The sequence below is a fragment of the Accipiter gentilis genome, chromosome 32, assembly GCF_929443795.1.
Source record: "Accipiter gentilis chromosome 32, bAccGen1.1, whole genome shotgun sequence".
NCBI lineage: Eukaryota > Metazoa > Chordata > Aves > Accipitriformes > Accipitridae > Astur > Astur gentilis.
Window position 1 is genome coordinate 5,972,975 of NC_064911.1, and position 7,049 is coordinate 5,980,023.

The 7,049-nt window shown below is 39.2% G+C and overlaps 1 long non-coding RNA gene across 1 annotated transcript; it reads left to right on the top strand.

Annotated features, from left to right (window-relative positions):
* The first annotated feature begins 3 nt into the window (after positions 1–3).
* On the top strand, positions 4–6,740 carry LOC126053150 (uncharacterized). The gene is made up of 3 exons (XR_007510280.1): positions 4–1,145; positions 2,412–2,473; positions 3,235–6,740. It is a non-coding gene; the product is annotated as an uncharacterized LOC126053150 (long non-coding RNA).
* Positions 6,741–7,049: the final 309 nt, after the last annotated feature.

Sequence of the window (7,049 nt, forward strand, 5' to 3'; positions counted from 1 at the left end):
TTGACGTAGTGCTGTGAAGAAAGAAACTGGCAGTAGAAGACACAGATTTCAGGAATGTAGCTTTGCAGAAGAGGAAATAGTTGGGAAGTGACTTCTAAGTGTGTTTCTACTTGAAGACAGCATTCTTCAAGAAATGCCACAGCTTAAGGAAATCAGGGAAATCTGGGTATTAAAAAGCCATACAGTAACCTAAAAGTCTCCATCAAAGTCCCTAAGTTGATGTTTATTAAGTATTGTACCTTCCAGTAACCTGTCTGGCAAAAGAATAGAATTTCTAAGGACTTAAATGCATTCATAATAATTTAATGTGGTTTAAGACAAAAAAAAAAAAAAACAAAACATTTTATTCAAGTATTTTTGCTTATATGTTGAGCAGTGTGCAAAATAATTCATGCTGTCCAGTACATGTGGAAAGGAAGCTGATGTTCACATGCTCTGAATGCAGCAGCGTACAATATGACTGATATGACTGAAACATAAATCAGAACTTGTAACTGCAAGAAACGAAAGCAAAAGGAAGAACCCATCTGAAGACCTGTTATAAGCATTAAACAGCAGAAGGAAGTTCTCAATTGTTTATTTTCTGTGTTTAAAAAAAAAAAAGCAGACATGAGATTTTCCTGACGCGGCAGTATTTGAGCATATGCATCAGAAATTTTCACCCATTTTTCCAAATCTTAACTCCCTTAGCCAATAAAATATAAATCCAATGTATGTTAAACTTCTATAAGTTGATTTCTTTTTAGCATTTAATACTTGCGCTAAGTGTTTAGCATTTAATAATTGAACTAAGACCTGCAAATTGAAAACAATGAGTCCAAAATATTTGAAAATCACTACTCTGGATTTGCTATGGTGTGCAGACTTGGCCTGTAGAAGTAGAATGCTCAACCACAGTATTCTGAGTTCACCCACTTCATTTTGTTTGACATCATGGACTTGATTTTAAAAAGTAAGATAATTCTTAAAATTTGAATAGTCGTTCTAGCTGGTGATAGCATGTAGAAGTTTTAAACAGAATTTTTTCTCATGGTTTAGGCTATTTTTCTATCTTTTGAAGTTCCACAACACACAGGAGGGAAAAGCTGCAATTCATATTAAAGCTCTCTGACTTTCATTCTTCCCTGGATTTGGTTGTTTTTAAGGTGTGTAATTTACTTAGCGTTTGTTTTCTGTCACTTTCTAAGAAAGTGGACTAATACTTTAGAAAAGCAGAAATACAAATGTTTCAGAAGTGATTAATAAAAATTAATAGGGAGGAAATATTAACAAATACCTATGTCAGTGTTTCAGGCAAATGAAGTTGCCTACAATTTAATTTCAACAGTAATTAATAAGCAAAGAGTTGTAGGAAACTAACTGTATCTTTGCTTTCAATCACAGAGATGAGGATGGAGCTTTGTTAGACTTCAAAAGTGGGTTTTCTTCTAGAGAGGAATATAAAGACTTAATCACCACGCAAAGCCACATCTAAAACTTTTTTCCCCAAAAGTTTATAGAGATATCTGAATTGATAGCTGAAGTAGGTATCTGTAACTAGCACGCATTGCCTGACTTGCTATTTTATGTTTTGTCCAGTTTGAGCTATAAGAACATTGGTAGTTCATCTTTCTGTGGGACAGTGACCCACTTAGTACAGTACTGCAGTGTTTTGTTTTGTGCACTGCAAAGGATCCTTTGAAATTCAAACTTACACTTCTAAATACTAATTGCAAAGCTATCCTGATAGATATTTTTAAATCTTTGTTGTTGTTGTTTACACAGTGTATTTTACTGTAAACTACTCTTTCTGTCGAAAACTAGTAGGTTGGGTATATTATTTTAGTGTTATTGGCATACCTGGTCTCTGTGGTCTTCAGTCTTCAGATGCAATTAATTGCCAGAGTATTCAACTTTATTTCATACCTTAACCATTCAGGTGACATCCACATTTATGTGGTTCCTCAGCTTATTTTTGTTCTGCCTTACAATCTAATAGGAGCTGTAAAGTTAATGTGGCTTTCATAGCTGCCATTTGGAGACTATTTTCACATCATGATCTCTGTCAGAATGCTCTATCTGATATTTCGTCTTCCCTAATAGGATTTTTTTCTGTTTAGTTCTAGTTGTCTCTTGCCACTATGACTTCCTACTTCTCTTCTCTGTTGATTCTGTTACTTATACACTACTCTGTCAAATTTATACGGCACTAGTTTTTTAACCTTTTTCTATAAATGGATACCATCATTTGTATAATAAATTACTATCTTTAACACTGTGGCAGTCAGAACTGTAGATTCCTGGGTTTTGTGATTCCTCTTTCAGTCTCCAAGGGGCTATTCCCACCTAACATTCATACTTATGAAATTGAAAACTGTTCTTACACTGTTTATAGAAAGTGGGTTCATGTTTTGTTCTCCGTCATGCACTAGACTCTGCTTCAAGACAGAACATGCCTGGTGCTGTTTCAGTTCTTTGTTGACTGCTTCATAAGGTGATGTATTGCATAGACATAATTCTTTCAAGGGTGCACTTTAGTCCAATTTTGGCTTAAATGTTATTTCTAATTGGCCAGCTGAATTGTTCATACTTCAAATGGACCCTGAGTTCATATTCCAGCTGTGAATGTGGTGTAGGTGCTGTCTTAGGTCACATTTTGCTCAGTGCATTCTGTAAGGATCTTACCTGCTTTGAGGACTATTATCCTGCTTGTACTATCTTGATGAGGTAGCATTATGGAAAAATGCCCTATACATCTTTTGACCTCACAGCAATAAGAAGAGGGAGCTGAACTCATCGAATTAACTTCTGTAAATGGGCAGCAAATTACTGTTAAACTCAGGGAACCATGGAACTCTTCATTTGGGGTGTTCAAGCCCTGCGCCCATCAACATGTTTGGTACTAGTGTATATCAGTGTCCCACAGGCCAATCCGCTGGGGGAAAAAAAAAAACCACAACCAAAAAAAAAACCAACACCAAAACAAACAAACAAAAAAAGGGCACAGTCACACCAAGTCATTTCCCCAGGTTCTAGGCTGACAGAGGGGACTGTTGAGTAGCAGGGTTGGGTCAGATGACTTCCAGAGGTCCTGTCCAAGCTCACCCGTTCTGTGATTCTGTGAATGCTGCCACTTCCAGTTTGGCATAGTTTGAATGAGCAAGTGCTTTAACACTTAAGATGGAGAAGTTACTAGTCATGGGAGTTTGCTGATATATGTGGTCTTTATGTACCATTTCTTTCCATCTTCCTCAGAATCACATGGATTTTGCTAAGTGGATGAAGCATAATGAAAGGTTGGGAGTGAACACATCCAATATGCCTACTGCACAAATAAAGTCTTCTGCATTATCTGATAGTGTAAATATCCGTGTGGACTATGTGTCTTGGAGAGTTCAAGTTACAGGCAAGTGATCCTTTCCCTTTTTCAGATTGGTTTTCTTGCATGTCTTAAATGTACTTCTCTGGCTTGATAGTAGACCTTTTAAAATGCAATCTTTATGTCACAGTTCTGCATACTTTCTTATTTAAGTATGTGTCTGTATGTATGTGTAATAATTTTTCCATGTCAGAAAACCAGTTTGTTCATTACCTTAAGCCATGTGCCTTTTTTCATAAGTTCAGCGAAGGGCTGGAAAAGCCAGGCTACAGAAGCACAAAGCATGAGACTTCTGTGTAAAAACAAAGTGCAGAACGACCGCTGGATGTCACTCTTCTGATAGGATTCCTCCTCCTGGGGCTATGGGGAAAAAATGCTACTAGCGGCAGCAAGGAGAAAGAAAACGCTTTTCTTTTTAAATAAAAGCTGTAGGTGAATCTATATAACAAATGTATGTTATCGCAAAATAAATTGTTTCTATTGTTTCTACAAGCTTCCTTCTAAGAAGACAGGGTTTGCTTTCTCATGAATTACATTTTATACTTGACTACGGAAAGTAAGTCCATACCATGATAGCATTTCTCTGTTGGGAGATGTGAAATGATAAACCTGAAATGCCACATGCAGCCTGAAACTTTCCAAGAATGTCTTAAGCATCATTTCAGTTGGAAAGCTCTTTGAAGAGGTAATGGGAGGGATCTGGAAGGCATATGGACCATCTGATTAGTATAGGCTCCAGCCAGCTTTCATTTGTGTTGCCACAAGTTACCAAGAGGTGATACACAGATTGCTACAAGTACACAAAGTATTCCAACATCCAGGACCTGCTGCTGCCACCACCAGTGCTAGCACCTACAGCTCGGTGGGAGTTGGTAAAAAAAGAGAAAAATGTTTGCATGCCCCACCCATAAGTCAAAAAGCATTTAATCATGTGTGTCCATATAACAATAACGTCTTATCTGTCCTAATCTGTTTTAAAAGGGTGCACTGCCATGTTATTTGTCTTCCAGCCCATTAAAAGGAAATGAAAAACATGAGGGCAGAGTCACACAAAGCTGCTGGAGCCTAGGAGAAAGTGGCCATGGTGGGTGGCAGGTGTAAGGGCAGTATGTAAGCAATTCTCATGCATGATATGTGTTCTGTGTGCAAGAGCAAGAAGTCATACAACTCCTTACTTACGTGTCATTTTTTACTCCTGGTTAGAAAGGGACTTCTTGCTGCTTCCACCATGTGTCAGGCTAGTGCTGCTCAATGATAGGTCTTTTCCATTGTTGAGTTACTGCTAGCTAGTTAAAATCAGGATCTCTTGCTCCTCAACAAAAACATATGCAGACATACCACCTTAAAAACCAAATACTTCTGTGAGCCACTGAACTAGCAAGGCCTTGTTTCAGATGGATATATAGCTAATTGCACTAGGGGTTTCAAATAGATCTTGCAACTTTTTATATGGGGAAGGATTCATGACTGTGTTGCTCCTGGAAAGACTTTCTGGTATGTAATAAAGGTTAATTTTTAGACAGCTAGAAATCATGCTCATGTGCTATTGATGTTAGCTTTAATTTTTCTTCTATCCAGCTACCTGTATTAATACATCTTATAATTATTTAACCACTGCCTTTTTGTCAAAATTTGGTTGATACTTGCCTATGGATTCAAAACAGAATCTCTGTACTGTGTGTGCACATTCTCTATGTTTACATAAGCATCATTTCTTATAAAAGAAAACAGGCTTACCAAGTAACTATATTGTATGTGTGTTTTCTGCTATATCAGTTGCAGGATCATGAAGAAGCAGCAGATTGGAGTTGCATGATAAAGTATGGTATCACAAGTTACATGATAACAGGACTTGCTACGTGAAGCCTATCTACTTTTCACACCGCTCTTTTTTTCATGCTACTATAAATTATTTTTCTGTTGCAGTTCAAAGGCTGTAGATCATTGCTACATGGCAACAGCAAATTTCATTGTGGAATTTATGTAGACAAATCAGTATTACAAAACTGGAGGGAGGTCATTCCCAAACATGGCATACAAGGGCCAGATTTTCAGAAGTACTAAGAGCTCATGGCAGGGTTGGACTAGATGATCTTTAAAGGTCACTCCCAACCTAAACCATTCTATGATAAGTAGAGGCTGCAGACTGATGTGTTCAGCAGTACTGTTTTGCCAGTATCCAAAAGCTCCTACAAACAGAAGGTACAGCTTTTTAGTATGAAGAATTACATAGAAACTGGTTGTTTTACCAGTCCATTTCTAACTCAGCTCATAGTTCAATGAATATCTCTCACAAACAGAATCGACCTTCTGCTTCTGACCATATAATGATTTTTACAAACATACAAGTATGTCTGGGCAAATATAGATGTGCTACTTCAAATCTCATCTGACAGATGAGGAACACCATCGAGTATCTTCTGCTAACTTTAAGCCCCTGTTTGGACAAAGTACAAATGCCTGTAGGGCGTTGAGGCTACCAGCTGGACTCTCATCCCTCTGTGTTCCCCTTGGTGAGGACAAAGCTCTTGGAACAACAGGCAGAAAGACATTCGTAGCAGCCCCAAATCTGTAAGTGCTCCCTGTGCACTCTGAGTCCAAAAAGGAAATCATGGTCGGGCAGACATGAGACAGTGCTCCTATCCTGTGGTACCTCCTGATTTTCTCTTGCCACATGAAAGGTGGGAAAGGGCCTTAGTTGTTGAAAAGGAGAGGAAGGGTTTATGTAGAAATGGACATGGCTGGGAGAGGAAAAGTCATTGGAGTGGATTTTTGAGCTGGGATGTGGAGAGATATTTGAGGGTTGGTAACTAAAGGAGAAGAAACTGGCATTTGGGAAAAAGAAGCGAATGGGAAGCTGAGAGTGCAGAAAGCCTGATTAGTGGTAGGTTGCAGGGAGGGAGTTTGGTATCATGGGGAGTTCCTGTGCAGGACTCTCAGCCCTGTGATGATCCTTCTTACCAAAGAGCACCTGATTTTCCAGGTTGGGTTATAGTTGTATTGCTTATCCACCCCCACCCCCACCCATCTGGAATGGGGGATTTCTTGCCACAAAACTCTTAGTTTTGCAGTCTCCTACCAGCAGGTGACAGCATTCCCCAAAACTAAGCAGAAACTCACCTCTGCTCCAGACTTAGATCTACTTAAAGATATTTCTCATCATCTTTTTATCTTTTTATTGGTTTTTTTTTCTTTCTAAAAAGTTATTGGTTTTGGTTCCTTTCCACCTGGTGAAGAAGAAAATTTGAGAATAGACTTCTCCAAGAAACAGTTCTTTCAGGAGGAAAATACAACAGGCTGACTTCAGTCAAGAGGTCTCCCGTGTGCTGCCAGCTGTGAAACAGAGCACAGCCTCTCCTGCTCCACTCAGCAGCAGCATGTCAGGCAAGTCTGAAGGCTCTTCCAAGGGGAGCTGGCACTGCAGACTCTCCAGGCAATTGACCTTTGGTTAGCCAGCGTCCTGGGTGGAGGGGACACATACCCCCAGGTTGCAGGAGCATGAAAGATTTGTTGCATGCACATCCAGCAGAACCTCTGGCTGTGGGAGCAACCAGCTAAAGGTCCCGGCAGTCTTAACGGAGAGACTGACATGAATTTTGGTACTGAGAAAAGTCTACCAGGCAAAGAGCATTCAAGGTGCAAGACAGTACTACATTCACCAGGTATTTTTGCCTGGTCCCCACCTTGTTCC